The sequence below is a fragment of the Culex quinquefasciatus genome, chromosome 1, assembly GCF_015732765.1.
Source record: "Culex quinquefasciatus strain JHB chromosome 1, VPISU_Cqui_1.0_pri_paternal, whole genome shotgun sequence".
Lineage (NCBI taxonomy): Eukaryota > Metazoa > Arthropoda > Insecta > Diptera > Culicidae > Culex > Culex quinquefasciatus.
In genome coordinates this window covers 24433756-24453264 of record NC_051861.1, presented here as the reverse complement: position 1 = coordinate 24453264, position 19509 = coordinate 24433756, and the positions used below count along the sequence as shown (strand labels likewise).

Genomic DNA, 19509 nt, shown 5'->3' with positions numbered 1-19509 from the left:
CATTTCAGCACGCATCGTGTCAACTCTTGCTACTAAAGGGTTAGCTCCAAATTGATTTCTTATCACAATTTCAGTGACAACCGCACTTCGGGAACCTAGAAAACTCCAACCCTATCAGTTTTATTGATTAGATTTCGGTGTCAAAGTGACACTTGCCTTACCTCACCCTGCATAATTCATCGATCCATTTTTTGCATCCACATAACACGTGGACTTTTTTTCACCCCCTTTGTTGAGGACAAATTTTCATACAAACGCCTTTCCCTTTTTACTCCTGAATTGTTACCGTGGTTTGGGAATGGCCCCGAGTGATTTAAGGTATTTACTAACACAGGAAAAAAATGTGAATCTTTTTCAAGAAATTGTTTACAACATTGTGCAAAATGTATCTTTCTAAAACCAAAAAAAAAACACAGAGAACGTCTTACATTTCTGCAAAAAACAGGAAAGGTTTTGTTTTGTTTGAAAAATATTGTATAGCCCATGAATAATTTTGTAATATCTTGTCAAATTTTCAAGTCAGTTGTGCTCAATTCTTTTTGATCACTTTACTTAACAGGTTCTATTTTATTCTATTTGGGAATGAAAAGACTATTTAAGCAATTACAAATCCTAATATCCCGTAGGAATCTCTATAACTTTTTATGAAAATTGAGAAAATACGTAGATAAAAATAGATTTCTATTGAAGTAAAAATAAATAAAAATATCAAAGCAGTTTTCGTTTAAATTTTGCATTTGTTTTTTTCAATTTCGAAAAATAATGAAATTGTTAAACTGACAAAGTAATTTCAAAAAATCTTGGATTAATGAGCATGAGCATGAGCATGAGCATGAGCATGAGCATGAGCATGAGCATGAGCATGAGCATGGTTGACTGCCAATGAGCTGCTACTCCGTTATTAACAGATCAGTTGAAGTTAAACAAGGAATCAAAAATTATCAGTGGGAGCCAACCATCCGTTCACTGTTTAACCTCTGAAGATCCCTACTTTATTAGTCAATACCGGCGCCCTCCCAAGAAGCCTGCAGTTCAACGAAAGGAAGGAATGTTAGTCCGATAGTTGAAGTTGCAGACTCATCAAGCACACAGTTTTTCGCTATATACTTGTTGATACCGCTTGAGACCGTTGAATCCACAGCATCTCCTTCAAGCATCACGTGATTATTATTTTTTGGGTTAGTAGGATAAGGTATTGGCTTTTCGATGCCTCCCGAGCTACGATGCTATGGGGAGGACTTTCATAACAGACCCGTCGGCGAGCCTTCCGAGCAACGATGCTATGGGAAGGTCTTTTGGTTAACACACAAAGTCACTCACACACAATTATTTCACTCCACTATTAATTAATCCAAAATGTCAGTGCGTCTTTCGATCATTATATAGAAATGGCTTTTTCACCATTAAAAATAAAACCTTATTCAAAACATTATACACAATTTACCCGACGCCGTGCCTTCCGATCAACAATGATATAGGAAGAGCATTTAAAATCACAAAACAATTAATTAAGATTTCAAAAAAAAATCACCAAAAAAATCACAAAAAACACCAATTACTCAACGAAAATTACGCTCAAGACACAAATAATTCAGTAAGTCATGCTATTATTCGATCAGCACAATCACTCACCCCTAACGAACAGCGACACAAGAGCACACAAAAAAATTAACCTGCATAATCACGATTTCGCGTCCCCACTTCCAGCGCACCAATGGTGCTATTTTTCGACTACCACAATCACTCATTCCATACGAATCACAGCGACACAAAAGAAATGAAAATGAGCATGCAAAAACAAGACAACGCGTCCCCGTGGTCAGCGCATTTATCTCAAGAAATCTTGGATTAGTGTTTCTAAAAAGCTGCTCTACTGTTTGTTGTACTTGGTTATAGAAAACTTCATGGAACACTCCAGATTATCCAGCATCATTCAAACACGACCGCTTATTAGGCTTTGAATGGGTGTATTTCTCCTAATTCATATTTTCTAACCTTTTTCTCAAAATGAGATTCTTTTGAAACTGTTTTTTTCGTTAAAAAAGAAATAAATAAAAAAGGGCATGAACGATTTGTCTGTTGAAAATCCACAATAATAAACGCTTCGATATTATACATTTTTTAGAAAAGGATTGTTTTTTTTAATAAATGGAACATACAACGCACATACAATATTAAAAAAATTAAATCAAGATTAACATTTAAAAACGGCGTAATATTGAATGTTTAGGCCTTTTTAAATGTCAGTCTTGACTTAATTTTTTTAAATATTTTTTTCGAAAAGGTCGAAATTTCACACATGTTTCATATTTTAACATTTAAAATCGGACCATTAGTTGCTGAGATATCGACATTAGAAAAGGGTGAGTTGTTTGGGTGAGTTAGAAAACATCAATTTTCTTGTTTTTAAGCACTTGCATGCCAATATCTCAGCAACTATGGGTCATATCAACAAAGTTATAGAGAATTTTCTCAGCTTTTCAAAAATATTTATTTTTTGGAGTTGGGCAAACATGTGCACTAATTAAAAAAAATTAAAAACTTCGAATATTTTCAAAAAAGTTACCTAAAAGTTTCACTAAAGTACTTTCTGATAGCAAATTTGATTTTGCATCGAAAAATGAAGTTGAAAAATTTAAGAGACCAATATTTCGATTTTTTGAAAAAAACAGTATTGATTAAAACATTCATAACTCGGTCAAAGATTTTTTGCACAACCTGGAAATTTTTGATAAGTTAGCATTTTATGTCCTCTAAAACACTGCAAAAAATAAAAAAATAAAAAAAGTGTTTTTTTGCAATTTTTACCATGTATCATTTTTTTCAGTGTATAAAAAAAGTTCAAAATTGAAATTATATATATTATTATATTATTATTATTATTATTATTATTTTTTTTTTCGAATTTTCCGAAAGAGTGATCGAAGTTGGCTTTGCTGGTGTACGGGTGTTTGAAAATTTGCTCCGGGTGATTTTTATCGTCTTCCGTCAAATCGCGAATTTTAATATTTGAAGAGTTTTAACGGTACCGGTTTCCGGATTCCGGTTGGATTCCGGTTTGTTTTTTTTTGCTTTTTGTGTGGTCAAGTTGGAGCTTCTAGTTTTTGAGTGAATAAGAGGAAGAAATTTACTTTGCCGAAGGAAAAAGGGGTTGAAGGGCTCCGGCTCCGGCCAGGCTCCGGAGGTTAGAGGTGGAAGGAGCTTTTGGAGGCGGCTGGAGAATAGAAGTCCCGGTGGTGACAGCCTCTCCCGGCCGAAGTCTGTCCGGTTGAAAGCAAGATCGGGAGAAAAGCAAGAAAGAAGATTGGGGGGGTGAAGTTCAATTTTGAGAAGAAGGAAGAATCTGTAGCAATCTGGAGTGAAAGGAAAAACGTTTGTAAGGAAGTGTTTCAAGATAATTTTGGCTATTTTGTGGATTTGCCAAATTGTTCTAGTGCTGGGAAGGTTATTTTTTATGTGATTGGTTTTACTAGGTTTTTATTTTTTCTTTTTGTGAAAGTTTTATGTTGTTTGGGGGTTGCTTAGCAACTTTTTTTTTTGTCTAATTTTGGATTGTTATAGCAAGTGCCTACTGTTGGGATTGTTATTAACTCAAGTGTTCCTGGTTTTGAAGAGGTTGAAGCAAAATTTTGGTGAGTGCGTTCCGATTATTGGGCTATATTTTTGATACAAGGTTTTAATGTTTTGGGTTGATACAAATTTATTTAAAATGGAAATTGTTACGAAATTTTTTAATAACTTGGAGGTGGTTGTCAAATTATTTTATATAAACTCATTATACAGTTCGTTGATTGACCTAATTAGTCGTAACAGTGAAACTTTTCGTCTTGCAAATTTATCTATTGATGGGTTTGGAAATCTATTATCGATGGTTTTTTCTTTTTTTTTTTTGGTAATGAGAACGTATCTGATATTAAACGGGAAAATTGTTACAATCTAGATTTTGCAAACAATTTGATATATTACTTTTCACACAGCATAAAGCGGGCAGCCTGATTTTTGGAAGTATTTTGGACATTAAAATTTGTAGTTTAACTAATGATTCAACGAAAGAGGACGTTACTTTTGAGTTTCAAGAATGTTCTTCAAATGTTTGCCTTTTTGACAATAAAATTTGTCGTAAATGTAAGTGTTTTTGGACTAATGTTTTTAACTTGGAGAATAAGGTGAAGACAAAGTTCATTGAGTTTGGGAATGATAATTTAATTAAAGCTTTGCTTGATCAAATTCATGGAAGGAAAAATAATTTGAAGTTTTCTTCGAATGATATTTCTCAGTTTAGAAAGGATGTAGCATCATTTATATCGTTTAATGGTTCTGTGTATGATGTACTTTTTAAGTTCGGTATTATTTTTTCAACTCTCATAGACTTGGTTTGTGAAATTTTGAATTGTGATATTTTGTTGAGTATGGATATGTTGTGGATAATTGCTGCAATGTTTAAGAAATGTATTGTAGTTTATTCTAAAGATGCTCCACCTAAAGTATTCAGGTTGAGTGAATTTGACAATGGTGAATACTGGAGATTATTTGTTCTGATTGATAGAGATAGTTATCATTTTCATATTGTTTTAAGCATTCTACCTGATTCAAAGAAACGTTTTGATTTGGTATCTGATGTGTCGGTTCTTCTTATAACTGATTTGTGTGATTCAAATAATTTTATTAGTGATTCAGTTGTTGATTTGGATCAATTGTATTTTGCGGCTTGCTTAGAAAATAAAGTAAATTTGCGTATAAAGAAAATGAATATGGATGAAAATTGTATGTATTGGGCATTGATTGACCAGTTGAATAGATTTGGTCATTCTTTGATTTTAATTTAGATTTTATTTTTGAGTTTAGGAGCAACATTGCGGATTTTATGTTGTCAAATAGAAACATTTTTGAATCTATTTAAAGTATTAAAAGTATTTAAAGTATTTAAAGTATATTGAGTTTAGTTTGATATTCATCTGCATTGACTATTTTTTATTCCTGATTTTCTGTTCTTCTTTTGCTCTCCCTATCATCTGTCTCTTTTTTGTCATTGTGAGGGGATCATCGATCCATCCGCATTACATACTATCTTTTCATTTTTCTGACTTTCTTATATTTTCCACTGTCTTTTTCACACTTACTACCAGTCTTTGTGAGGGGATACTGAGCTCGATTTGTTCTCCATCCGCATTGACCTTTTCTCATCTATGATTTTCCTTTTCATCAGTAGTTAGAATCAAAGCCGGGGATTGGGGAGGGAGCATCAGGGCAGTGGACAGTATGCTGTAGTGGCGGAGACTGGATGTAGATAGTGGAAGACCAGAACTACGTCGCAAGGGGAAAATAGTGTATTAATTGAACAATTCTTAACGATTGTCTAATTACTGCACTTATTGACTTCTGTCAGTTTCCAGCTGTCTGCCGCGCCCTTTTAGGCCCCCAACAGGGTGCGAGCCCTGTTTTTCAGCTTTGTCAGACTTTTTTCGGAGTTATTGGAGGTTACTGTCGGAAGGAGATTCTCTTCCCCTGAGGACACCGTGAGTGATTTTGCTTGTTCGCGTCCAACCATCCCCTATTGGCCCTTCATACGGCAGTAATTTGAAGATGCTTCTTTTAAGTCTGAGCCACTGTAATTCTAGGCAACCGCTACATAGGTCATCCTTGTGGCCCTGTTGGTTATCCCATCAAATCAAATCAAATCAAAAATGTATCATTTTTTTTTCAGTGTATAAAAAAAAGTTCAAAATTGAAATTACAGGCCAAGGTTTCAACATTTTAATAAATAAATTGTTTTAAAATGCATTATACACCTGTCCAGTTGTTTTGCAATCATATGTATCCAAAATTTCAAAGCATTAACGAAAATTTAATTTTTGCGAGAAAAAAAAATTGCGGTGCTGAACATTGTAATTTCAAAAAAGTTCTTTTATTTTCAAAACAAGCCCAAATAAGTTAAATAATGGCGTTTTAGATTGTTTTGAGTTGATTAGACTTCTATTTCCTTTGAAATTTTTCAGTTTTATAAAAAAAATATTTGTTTGCCCGATTTTTCAAACTTATTTAGAAACATAAACATTGCAAAATATTTGCAACGGCCTTACCCAGAAATCAAAAATACCTCTGAGGACAGTTTCAAGTTCAGCGAGCAAAATGACATAGAAAAATGTATAATTGGACAGTTTTCGAATTTTGTTAGGTTGATCCCATAGACTTTTCTCTAGAAAATGCGACATATTCAAAGATAAATTTCTCGAGTCTAACGAAAAATACTTCTGATTTTTTTTTATCAGCGTATATAGGGCTACTTCTCCCTTTTCGAAGATATTTGAGCTTTAAATTTGCATCTTCTTGACATTAAAATGGCTGTAGGGGGTTCCACAGAGGCCAATTCAATATTTTTAGACAGTTTAATTGATGTCCGTTAAAAAAATTAAAATTCACATCAGAGGCAGTAAATTTCCACATTGTACTTCAAGGCTACGCCCATACAATCCCAGGGGATTTTTAAAGGGTGTGGGTGATACTTACCAAACACATCCAAGCTTTAGTAGTAGCTGTTAGTTATACTATTTTTCTCATATTTTAAGCCTGACCTAAAAAATCCAAAAATTTTGCAACATTTTTTGTGTGTGTCTATAAGTCAGTGTGAATAAAACATACAACCAGGTTATAAAGCATCCCTGATCCCTAACCATCATCAAACAAAGGATGCACCACAAACAAGTTTAGTCGTCCCTCGTCCTTTGCCATTGAACCTGCCCGATGTCCCTGCCTTTCTGACGGGTGATCCTCGATGATGAGTGGATATCGATTCGATTAGCAGCAGGTTTGACCGCTCAAGCCAGAATCCCTATTTTTGTCATGCTTTTTTGCCGTCAACCTGCATCTCCCCCCACGGATTGTGTGTCATCGTGCAACGAGGTGTAAAATATCGGACCGGGGGTTTCCATCAATATAAAAAGGGGAAAATCAACAGCAAAGTTTGTGCCTAGGACGAAAGTGGGACGATGGTTTGACACGAGCTTGACGACATGTGTGACATTTGGCTTAGTTTGTAGATGTGATGGGTCGGAATTTGAATGGAATTCATCGCAAATTAAAGTTGTTTTTATACTGCAAACTACATTTCAGTTGGTTAGAAGTTAACTTATAAAAATTAAATAATTTTAAGAATTACAATTTTGCAAAAGTCACACTGCAGTTCAGTGTGAATGCGCTCCTAGTTCTACCTTTCATTCTTATTTCTCTTCCAGGTAAGCATCTGGCGGTATTTAATCAGTGCAGTGATTGCTCATCTTCCAAATGTATGTTTGTGTTATCCGCGGCGAAACATTCCCCGCAAACACACGGACGTGCGGACTTTTTTCCTGCCCTCAGGTGAAATCACAAAGAAAAAAAATCACATTCCCTGAAAAGCACACATCAACAGTAAGAAAATTAGATCAAGCCCCCGCGGAAAAGCGGAAAATGTATTACTTTCATCACTCGAAACGCTGCCCCACCACATTCTGGGTATGGCCGTTGTGGGGGGAGGCAAAAAATAATACAAGACCAAAGCTGGTAAACCGAAACTCTCAGCTTGTTTTTCTCCCCCCCCTTTCTCAGTGTTGTGTTCTTAACATACCTCTGAAATTACACAAAGAGATTGTGCTTTTCTTACCGCCACTACCACACTGTGATGCATCGCTAGCCTTTTTTTCTGTGTGTGTGTGTGGTGGGAGCTTTTTTGCCGCTTCAAACAGTCGGAAAATAAACTTATCAAATGCTTCTGAGGGGTGGTTGGGGAGAAAAAACAAAACTCGAAATGAATGAAACAATGACGAAAAGGTATGGTTTTACTTTCAGTTCCTTTGCTGTTGTATTTTATTTTTGTTACTCGGTACCAATTGCTAGATGGGTGCATACGTGATGATGTGAGATTCATTTCATAGCTTTTGCCGGTTTTCCACTCTTTTTTTTTTGCCCCCCCTTAGGAATTCTATCATGTTTAGTATTTTGTTGAGGGAGAAAAAAAACTACAAATTGAAATATCAGTTGATTTGGTTTTGGTAGAAAGACACCTGCTGTATCTGAGCAATTTTCCGAAGAATGAGTAAATTTGTTTGATTTTTTTTTCTATGATCAAAGAAGACCTTTCTGACTATCAGTTCTTCCAAACAAGTATCATTTTACATTTTTTACAGGTGTCCATACGAGAAAACCATTAAAATATTCACAAAATCTGTACCTTAAGAACGAGTTTTCTAATCGATTTAAAGCTTTCGACAAAGTTGTATGAATTGTTGCGATACAGGTTTTGTAGGCTTGTATGAACGAACTAGTGTTGCAAAAAGGAAACATTTTGCATCATAAGTAATAGCAAAAAGTACAAAAAAAGTTGGCCTTTCAAAGAAAAAAAGTTAGATTACTAAAAAATCCATTCTAACAATTGAATAGTTTGAACATTATTTTCTAACTTTTGAAATTTTATGTAATATTATGTACACTTTTCAAATTCAAAAAGTTTGTCAGAAACCAAGTACTACTTGTTTGTTCGGAAACTATTGTCGTTAGAGGTGGGCAAAAAAAGTGCGAGCCGCTCAAAGAGCCGGTTCACTGAAAAGAGCGACAGAACCGTGGCTCACATAAAAAGAACCGCGGTTCTTTTTTAAACATCGGTCTTTTGAAAGAACCGGCTGTAGATGGCATAATTTTGTTACAAATATAATTTATTGAATTTCCAAAAAAATGTAGGATTAAGTTTTTTTTTGAAAATTGAAAATACAATTTCAAATATTTGAATGCTTATGAAAATTAATCCCAAAAGTAAATGATTTTTTAAACAACATCAACAAAACATTTAATTTTACAACTGATTGAGCATGAGCATGAGCATGGTTGACTGCAATGAGCTGCTACTCCGTTATTGACAGATCAGCTGAAGTTAAACAATGAATCAAAAATGATCAGTGGGAGCCAACCATCCGTTCACTGTTTAACCTCTGAAGATCTCTACTTTATTAGTCAATACCGGCGCCCTCCCAAGAAGCCTGCAGTTCAACAAAAGGGAGGAATGTTAGTCCGATAGTTGAAGTTGCAGACTCATCAAGCACATAGTTTTTCGCTATATACTTGTTGATACCGCTTGAGACCGTTGAATCCACAGCATCTCCTTCAAGCATCACGTGATTAATATATTTTTTTGGGTTAGTAGGATAAGGTATTGGCTTTTCGATGCCTCCCGAGCTACGACGCTATGGGGAGGACTTTCATAACAGACCCGTCGGCGAGCCTTCCGAGCAACGATGCTATGGGAAGGTCTTTCTGGTTAACACACAAACTCACTCACACACAGTTATTTTGCTCCACTTTTAACTCAACGATCCAAATTGTCAGTGCGTCTTTCGTTCATTATATAGAAATGGCTTTTTCACCGCAAAAAAATAAAACCTTATTCGAAAAATTTAAACACAATCCACCCGACGCCGTGCCTTCCGATCAACGATGATATAGGAAGGGCTTTGAAAATCACAAAAGAAATCACTTTTCACTCCGAATATTTTTTACGACCACGCGCTCCCTTTGCCAATTATGCACCAATGACGCTGCAATTTCAGAGGGCAATCCTCTCCTCGCAGCACACAATACACGACAAAAATGTGAAACAAAAGACACACACAAAAAAAATCACTTTTCACTCCGAATATTTTTTACGACCACGCGCTCCCTTTGTCAATTATGCACTAATGACACTGCATTCTCAGAGAGCAATCTTCTCTTCGCAGCACACAATACACGACAAAAATGTGAAACAAAAGACACACACACACATTTCACTTTACAACTGGTTGTACACCTAGAACTGAGCATCGGCATACGAGAGAATAAAGAGCACGATTCGGTAGTAAAATGATACTGTGTGCGGACGGAGAGGATAAATCCTGAAATTACCGAGAGTACTTTACTCATGGTTCATTTTCCAAAAAAGTTCATCTTTAAAAAAAAAGTACCGGTACCGAGACTCGAACCCAAGACCTTCGGCATATTGAACCGTGCCTTTGCCGTATGGGCCACCATGGTTCGGTGACTAAGCGGCGGTCGATTGTCCATATAAGCCACTCATAGGATGAACTGTCCCAATGAACGAATGAACACGCGAGAGGACTATACTCTCGCAATATAGCACTTTCCTCACGTTTCTTTTCGTGAGGACTATCCCCTCGTTCTTTAACTTTGGGTGTACATTAAAGTATTACCGGAATACAAATTTGAGCATTTCGAATAGCATAATTTGTAAAATATTACCAAAAATCTACTGAATATATCTTGGAAAAAAATCCTTTTGTCCGATAAAACTGTAGCGTTTATAGACTTTATCGATTAAATCATAATGTAGAAAAGAGTTCACAGAATGTTTTCTCCAATTAAAATATCAGAACTAATTCAATTCTCGCCGAAATAAACGCAATTTTAAAATCAAATGAATTTTTTTCAGCATCCTAGATTTAAGTTTGGTTGCCATTCAATTACTCGAATGTTTAGGGTCGAGTAGAAATCTTTTTGTAGGAACCGCCAAGACCTATGGGTTTCAAGGGCATCTTCTCGTTTTCAGTTTAAATTTTTTATCAAATAATTTGTAAAAGTCCAATGTGTAATAACTTGTAAAATCACACGATTCTTAAAAAAAACCTTTTCATCCAAATTTTGAAAAAGAGCGAAAGAGCCTCTCTCTCTTTTTAATGAGCGAACGAAAATGAGCGGCTCCTAAAAAAGGGCGGTTTTGCCCACCTCTACTTGTCGTGAATTCGAGAATAGGATTTGAGTCACCTTGGGGCGTACTGAGCCCAAATCCCAAATATGAGCATGATTTTGCGTAACAGAAGCTGGCGCTTTGCCTTTTTTATTTTAAATTGGATTTAACCCGTAAAAAGACATTTCTTTAAAAAAATAATGAAAAATGTTTGAAGTACTTTGGCCACTAATACGTTTACTTTCAGCATCGTAAGCCCCTGAATACACAGAAAAAATAACTCTGAATGTTACATCATTAATGATGTAACACTTTTGCACGTCATAAATCATTTGAATTTGAATGCGATAAGGTGTAAATTTGCTACAAATCATACGTTTAAAGATGATTTAACGTGTGATGAGTGTTGCAAATGAGTAATAAAAAAATATCATTAGATTATCTCTGCACCGAAAACATCCGAGAGTATAGTGACCGTGAGATTTCTTCTTGTGTCTCGTGATGGCAATTCACTCTCTTTTCACTCCTCCCCTTTTCCTCGACTATGCGCTCTCACCGCTGAGTCTCTCAATCTCTCCGAAAACTGCAATGAAATAACGTGAGCTGGCGGTTCGTTTTGTGGCGGCTTATGTGGTTGAACGCTGTTGCGGTTGGATGATCGTGAAAGCGGGAATGAGAGAGAAAAGAAAATGCGAGTGTGTAAACACAAAAACGTGTTCGGCTTTTTTCCGCACAAAGGATATCAATACGGAGAGAAGAGCAGTTGTATTTGGGGCATGGGTATTCAGGATTGAGCATTGTAGTTGCTCAGAGCTGATAAATTGATATTTTAACAACACTGCGTGAGATACAGACAATTAGATCGAATCTTAAGTTTACATCAACCGAGTTTACATGTGATTCATAATTTCCGTGTCGGGTAATGCTCACTTATTTCATTCAAATGTTGAAACTATAGCTTGTTATTTCAATGTTTATATGCTTAGTAAAATTTAAAACATTGACAGTTTAACCAACTGCAAAGTTATGAAATTGTAGGAAATGATATAATAATGCGATTTAATTACAATATTTATGATAAACCACCAGAAAAAGCCACGCCACATATATGTGGGGTTTATTTTCTTTCCGGAAGCAGTCCAGAGGAGATCTCCTGTGAAATGGAATTTTCAACTGGTCCCAGTTGGTCGGTCCATTCCATTAGTTTGACAAGCAAAATAGATGTTTTTTTCACTGGACTTCTTCTGCTTGTTCCCGAACCGTCCGAATGCACGTGCTGGAATCGGTTTTCCCGGTTTTAACCAGCCATCAATTGAAGAGTCCCCTTCCCTTCCTAGATGGAGCGTTTGCAAAAACAGAAGAGGGAAATTACTGTAGATTTATCTTCCTTAGCTTCATCTTGGATATCATTTTTTCTCGTTTTATTGCCCTGGAGACTCCGAACCGGGTCTGGCCGGAAGCCGGAACGGGTGAACTTTTGCCGGAACATGCTCGCTCACACAAGAACCACCTGATGAAGGTGATATTTTATGGTAAATTACCGTTATTTTCGTCGTCACGACACGGGCGCTGCTAGTGCTCCAGGAACACGACCGACGGACGGTGGTCCCTGGAGAGAGGACCTCGCCTCAAAAGGTGCCGGCCGCCACTGACACGCGATAATTTCGCTATTTTTGAACCATCATCTATTGAGGTGTCGTTCCGGGGGCTCACTCTTCTTTCTCTCTTTTTGTTATAGGGGAGCTCAGTGATGGGGAATTCACGATACAAATGACACTTTTTAACTTATTGTTTACGTTAAAAACATTTCACTGTAAAAAAAAATGATGCTAATATTATATCCTGGAATGCCGGGGATCTGTAAGAACAGATTACGTGTTTCAAAAATGTGTAAATTTACATTTAATAGGTGTAATTTTACATCATAGGACGTGCGATTTCAGATTACCAGATTCTAAAATAGATGATTGGCTCTAAAGTAAGCTTTTTGATTCAACAAAAAGTGTGTGTTTTAAATTTGGCTGAAAATGAAGTATTTTTCCATAACTGTCACACGCACCTCCACAGAAAACACAGCTTTGGCCTGTCGCAGGACCTCCAGCGAAACACATTCATGTGCAAAAGGTGACATAATTTTCTTCCTGTTTCCGCCATGCACTTGTGCCTCTTCCAGGGTTGCCGGGCCGTCGTCCACCCCCGTTGACCAGAACCACACTTTTGTACGTGACTTGGTCGTCGAAAAAGTTCTCCTGATAAATTTTGCTTTGCAAAATACCGTTACGAGGCTGAGCGGCGGAGGGAGGGGGCTAAATGCCAGAAAATCAATCAGCGAAATATTTTGCATACATGACCTCCGAGCGCGACATCAGCCGTGGTCACTTTTCACGGGAAAAGGGTCAACTGCTGAGCCGTGTACCGTCATAATCTGTGTGCGTCCCGCGAGCAGTGTCGATTGCATCGTGGGATATTCGGGGAGTTCAGGAACTATGGAATAACGATAAGAATTTCAATTAAGCTAAGCCATTTTTTATTGCAATTTTCTATCAAAAGTATGCGCTTTATGCAAAAGTGTGTCCCTAAAAATTAACAATCAGTGCTTTTTGTACGACTTTAAATGCATTCTCGTCTCTTTTTTTGTGGAAAGTTCAACACAGCGTAGATTGTGCAACATAACTCTGACTTAAATTCCAAGAATACGTCCTTCAATCGCAAACTATGTAGCTAGTACACCAGCTTCAAGTCCGAACACATTCAACCGGTCAACATCGGTCCAGGATAATCCCGAGTCGTGTTGTGCATTATCCGTCGTCCAGTCACTCCGAGTGTTTACCGTGAATCGCCATCCTGTCCGGGCCACTGAATTCCAGCTATTCTCCCGGAAAAGCATATCACAATTCAACGCTCTACAATGGAACTGAATTACCATTTCTAACGTTCCGGTGTGCCCTTCTTCGAGGGCCAAATGGGGAAAGAAAAATATTGAAAATAGATGAAATATTTATGAATTGTATATGTACACTGTACAGTACACACAGCACTCACGGTACATGGGCGTTGCGCATTTTGTATTCTTTTTGGTGTTTTGAAAGGAGCTCCACTCCAGTCGCACTTTTTATTCATTTATTTATGAAGAGAAGGATATGTGTGTGTGCCGGTGGCAGATCCAGCCAGCAACAGCAGCAGCCCCAGAAACGAAATGGTTTCATTTTTCTAACAATAACACAGAATCCGAGATGAGTTAGCCATGCTCCGTTGAGGACTCTCAGACACAACACGCGTGGCAGTTAATATTCAAAGTGGGAAAAAAGGTCAACACGCCGAACAGTGTTGGGAAAATACACGCACACACAGAGTTGACCTATGCTGTCTCAGAAAAAAACGATTTCATGCCAATTTTCCTAAATAACAATGCACATAAAGTGTTCATCATGTGTTTAGTTTTTTAACACATCGAGTAGGTACGTAGAACTTTTTGAACGAAAAACTTCATTTCAAGACTATTTTATCCTGAGCAGCAAAACACTGCCTCCAAATTGCCTGTTTCATGATTGTGGGATGTTATTGTACCTCCCACAATTGTGGAACACCTGAATTTAACTGATATTTTCACGAAAATAGTTATCAGACCATGGATAAAACATCACTAAGCTTGAGTATCACTGGTTGCAGCGTGTGAAGTCATCATTTTGCTACAAATCTGTACTCCTGGAGAGATCCAAAGTTTGTTTACATCCGTAAGAAAAAAGTGTTCCGAATTTGTGGATTTCAAGGGTCAAAGTTTTTCTTCAAAAGCTTGATATAAAAGTTAAAATTTGCAATTGTTCGATACAGCATTCGAAAGATTGCAAAAAAAGCTTTCAAATGAAGGTAAAAGCGAATCATTAGGTTAAATTATCGATTTGCTATGATTTTTTGAGCATTGGCCGATCTGTAAACCGTTCCGAATATGTGGGATGACTGTACTTCGGATAATCTAATCTTTGGATTCGAATCACGAAAAATATTGTTTTTCAATGTCTTATCTTTGATTGTCGAGCTTAACTCAAAAAAGCCAACGTGATTTAGAATTTCTAAATCCAATTTTGAGAAGATGTATTTTGCAATTGATTAGGAAATCAAAAATTCAGATTTGGCTGAATCGGGTAACATAACTAGAATTTGTTGTTAAAAGAAAAAAAAAATCAAAAAGAGCAATTCTCTACGAAATTGGTCTTTTTTCTTCAATTTTAATTTTTGTATTTTTTTATCTGACTGAAACATTTTTGGTGCCTTCGGTATGCCCAAAGAATCCATTTTGCATCATTAGTTTGTCTATAAAATTTTCCATACAAATTTGGCAGCTGTCAATACAAAAATGATGTAGGAAAATTCAAAAATCTGTATCTTTTGAAGGAATTTTTTGATCGATTTGGTGTCTTCGGCAAAGTTGTAGGTATGGATACGGACTACACTGGAAAAAAATAATACACGGTAAAAAAAATTGATAATTTTTTTATTTAACTTTTTATTACTAAAACTTGATTTGCAACAAAACACTATTTTTAATTTTTTTTGATATGCCAACTTTTCAGAAATTTCCAGGTTGTGCAAAAAATCATTGACCGAGTTATGAATTTTTTAATCAATACTGATTTTTTCAAAAAATCGAAATTTTGGTCGCAAATTTTTTTTAACTTCATTTTTCGATGTAAAATTGAATTTGCAATCAAAAAGTTCTTTAGTGAAATTTTGATAAAGTGCACCGTTTTCAAGTTATAGCCATTTTTATGTAACTTTTATGAAAATAGCCGCAGTTTTTTATTTTTTATAATTAGTGCACATGTTTGCCCACTAGGGTGTAATATGGTTGTATGGAAAAAAAATAAAGTTGTCCAAAATTAGTGAGCACAGCACTTTTTTAGTTCCTTCTGGGGTCCTAAACAACTCCCCAAAGTTTGGGACCGATTGGTTTAGTCCTCACTTTGCGCAAAGCGATTCAATTTTCCATATAAATTTGTATGGGGAAAACCATTTTTTTGGATTTTGGTATTTATCAAATCCACGTTTCATATTATATCAAAACCGGACTCATATTCGGATGCTCTGGAATGTCCTCTACAACTTTCCCGAAGAGAGTTTGGTGCTAGCTTGCCCCTAAAAAAAGATACAACGTGTTCAAAACTCGTCTAAAACGTGTTTTTTGCTCGAAAATCACGTTTTAGACGAGTTTTGAGGACGCTATATCTTCTTTCAGAAGCAAGTTAGCACCATACTCTCTTCGGCAAAGTTGTAGAGGACATTCTAGAGCATCCGAATATGAGTCCGGTTTTGATATAGCATGAAACGTGGATTTGATAAATACCAAAATCCAAAAAAATGATTTTCCCCATACAAATTTATATGGAAAATTGAATCGCTTTGCGCAAAGTGAGGACTAAACCAATCGGTCCCAAACTTTGGGGAGTTGTTTAGGACCCCAAAAGGAACTGAAAAAGTGCTGTGCTGGAAAATCGATTTTGATATTACACCCTATTGCCCACTTTTGAATTTTTTTTTTGAAAAGCTGAGAAAATTCTCTATATTTTGCTTCTTCGGTTTTTGTTGATACGACCTTTAGTTGTTGAGATATTGCAATGCAAAGGTTTAAAAACAGAAAACATGATGTTTTCTAAGTCTCACCCAAACAGCCCACCATTTTTCAATGTCGATATCTCAGCAACTAATGGTCACATTTTCAATGTTGAAATATGAAACATTTGTGAAATTTTTCGATCTTTTCGAAAACAATATTTTAAAATTTTCAAATTAATACTAACATTTCAAAAAGACCAAACATTCAATATTACGCCCTTTTAAAATGTTAGTCTTGATTTGAAAAACTGCGACTATTTTCAAAAAAGTCACTTAAATATGGATTTTACTTGAAAACGGTGCACTTTATCAAAATTCCACTAAAGTACTTTTTGATTGCAAATTTGATTTTACATCGAAAAATGAAGTTGAAAAATTTTTGCGACCAAAATTTCGATTTTTTTAAAAGTCAGTATTGATTAAAAAATTCATAACCCGGTCAATGATTTTTTGCACAACCTGGAAATTTCTGAAAAGTTGACATTTTATGTCCTTAGAGGACAAAAAAAAAATAAAAAATAAATAAGAATAGTGTTTTTTTGTAAATCGAGTTTTCGTGATAAAAAGTTAAGTAAAAAATCACCAATTTTTTACCGTGTATTATTTTTTCAGTGTAGTCCGTATCCATACCTACAACTTTGCCGAAGACACCAAATCGATCAAAAAATTCCTTCAAAAAATACAGGTTTTTGAATTTTCATACATCATTTTTGTATGGAAAGCTGCCAAATTTGTATGGAAAATTATATGGACAAACTAATGATGCAAAATGGCTTCTTTGGGCATACCGAAGGCACCAAAAAAGTTTCAGTCGGATAAAAAAATACAAAAAAAATAAAAAATCGAATGACCGAAATCCTAGAGAACTGCTAAAAACTCAAACAAAAATTTGTTTTCTGATTCGATGATCCGAAGTCCCATACAAACCTTCGGATAATCAAACTTCGGAAAATCGAGTCTTTTTGGAATCAACTCATATTTGTAAATTTGGCTTGTATCCTAAATCAAATATTTCGAGAAAATCCCGTTTTACAACTAGAAAATGATTATTCTTTATTTGATCACTTTAGGACCACACTGAACAGACACCGAAATCCATACGAGGACATACGCCAGTAGATCTTCAGGAGCATTCAGTATGCAGTCCAAACCCAGAACAAAAACCGCAAATTAACAACAATTATACCGACGGAATAATTTGTAATCAACCGTGGCAGCACCACCGGCACCGGTTCGCTGTGGTCCAATCCTCGCTATAGGTCGAAACCATCCATTTCCACCAGGGAGTAAAGCCTATCGAACCAGCGAGCAATTGGTCGCGAATAAATATAAATCTGAATAAAATTAACCTCCGAAAGCATCGGTACGAGGAGTCCAACACGTGAACGATCAACGTTTATGCGTACAAAAAGTGCCGGTCGTCGTCGTCGTAGTCGCTGTCGTTTCCGGGACATTCCGGGAAGGCTAGGGCTTCCGGGGTGGGTAATCGAATTAAATGACAAATAATTACCCTGGCGATAGGTGAGGTGCGCTCGAGCAGAGTGGAGAAGAGGGGCAGGTTGGGGCGTAAATCGTTATTTAGAGGTGGACGGAATCGATTCTGGCGGAACGTCGTGTGTGTGTGTGTCGATTTTTGAAGACGCGGAAAAGTATTGTGTTTGTTTTATCAAGTCAAGTTTAAACTCAAACTAATGTAACGAAAAAAAAAACATGAATTTAACGTGTTGATTTATCAGTCACTTGATTTTCTCCCAAAAACCACAAAAATAATTTGTCTTGCATTTCAACGATATCTCGCGAAAGAGAGAAGACTTGTTTTCATTCGATCAGATAGAGTAACTACAACTGAAAATAACACAATGTTTATTTTTTTTCGTCGTTATGTCCAACTAGTTGAATCACTCTCGTAGTTCCGCCCCGCCAAACTAGGATCAACAGGTTCGATTCGTCTAGGCCAGCGATAGGTTGGAACTTCACCGACGGTAGCGCACCCAACGCAGCGTAACGATTCTTCCACGCGATAAGCTCAAGTCCCCGCCAGGTCCCTCCTCCCCACCCAAGACCCACTTCCAACAGAGTGTCGTAGATCTTTATCAGCACCATTTCGTCCCCGACTTCTGGACCTGGTTGACTCTGTAATTCCGTTTTCCTGACTCCCTCCTCCGCCCAACTACCGTTAAATTTATGGTCCCTTTGAAGGAAATGTGTAATTGTCGTTGGGGGGGGGGTGTGCGTGCGTTTGTGTATTTGTGCACATCTACTAGAATTATTGATGAGGCTGTTTCGTCGTCGGTGAGGTGGAATTCCGAGATATTTACCTTTGACAGGCCACCAACACTGACCGTCTACTGTTCAGATCTACAGAACGCTGAGCTGAGTCGAGTTCAACTCTCCGAACTGGGCCAAGCATGCGACGAAAGATTAATGAGACTATAATTGATTCTGCCGTCTTGAGAAAATCGCTATGCGACCGACCTGCTCGAGGCCGGGCCCGAGTTTCCCGAGATGGATTTGTTATTTATACCCGGCGGGAAAAGCTTGTTTTGCTAGAGACAGGGTGGAAATTTTTGAAACGGAAAGAAAAGTAACGTCGTCAAGCGGTTCTATGGTGTAATGGTTAGCACTTTGGACTCTGAATCCAACGATCCGAGTTCAAATCTCGGTAGAACCTGATAGGAATCTTTTTTTAATGGTTAAATGATTCCGTCAAAATTAACTAAAATTTAAGTCTAACAAGGATTGTGCTAGTTCTGACTGTAATGAACAAATAAAGATATTTTAATCATTTAACTTCAATAAAAAAATGTTTTTTTTTAATGTGGTCTAAAATATGAGATGAAAAAAGATATCTTACCTTTGCAAAGGACATACCTGATTTTAAACTTTGGAATTATTTTTATTGAAAAGATCTGATTTTGTTTTCAAAAGTTTCATTTTGTTCTGAATCGAACCAGTAGTTTCCGAGATATCGTAAAAATATCGCGAAAAATACAAGCTTGTTTGATTACACTAAAAAATAGTTTTCATTGATTCGAATCTCTGAGCCTAATTATCCAATAAGTTTATTCTTATAGAAAATTTTTTAGGAAATTTTCTCAGCTCTTCGAAAAAAAATTTTCGAAGGTAACTTTTTTCATTAAGTATTTTAAAAATAAAAAATGTTATTTTTTTAAAATTATTACCTAAAAGTG

General features: G+C 36.4%; 1 protein-coding gene and 1 non-coding gene across 3 annotated transcripts in view; both read left to right on the top strand.

The window, feature by feature from the left end:
• The window catches only part of LOC6039090 (polypyrimidine tract-binding protein 1), a 466473-nt gene that overhangs the window by 3692 nt on the left and 443272 nt on the right, over nucleotides 1-19509 (top strand). The window lies entirely within an intron of this gene.
• Trnaq-cug lies at nucleotides 18918-18989 on the top strand. Its single transcript has one exon. It is a non-coding gene; the product is annotated as a tRNA-Gln (tRNA).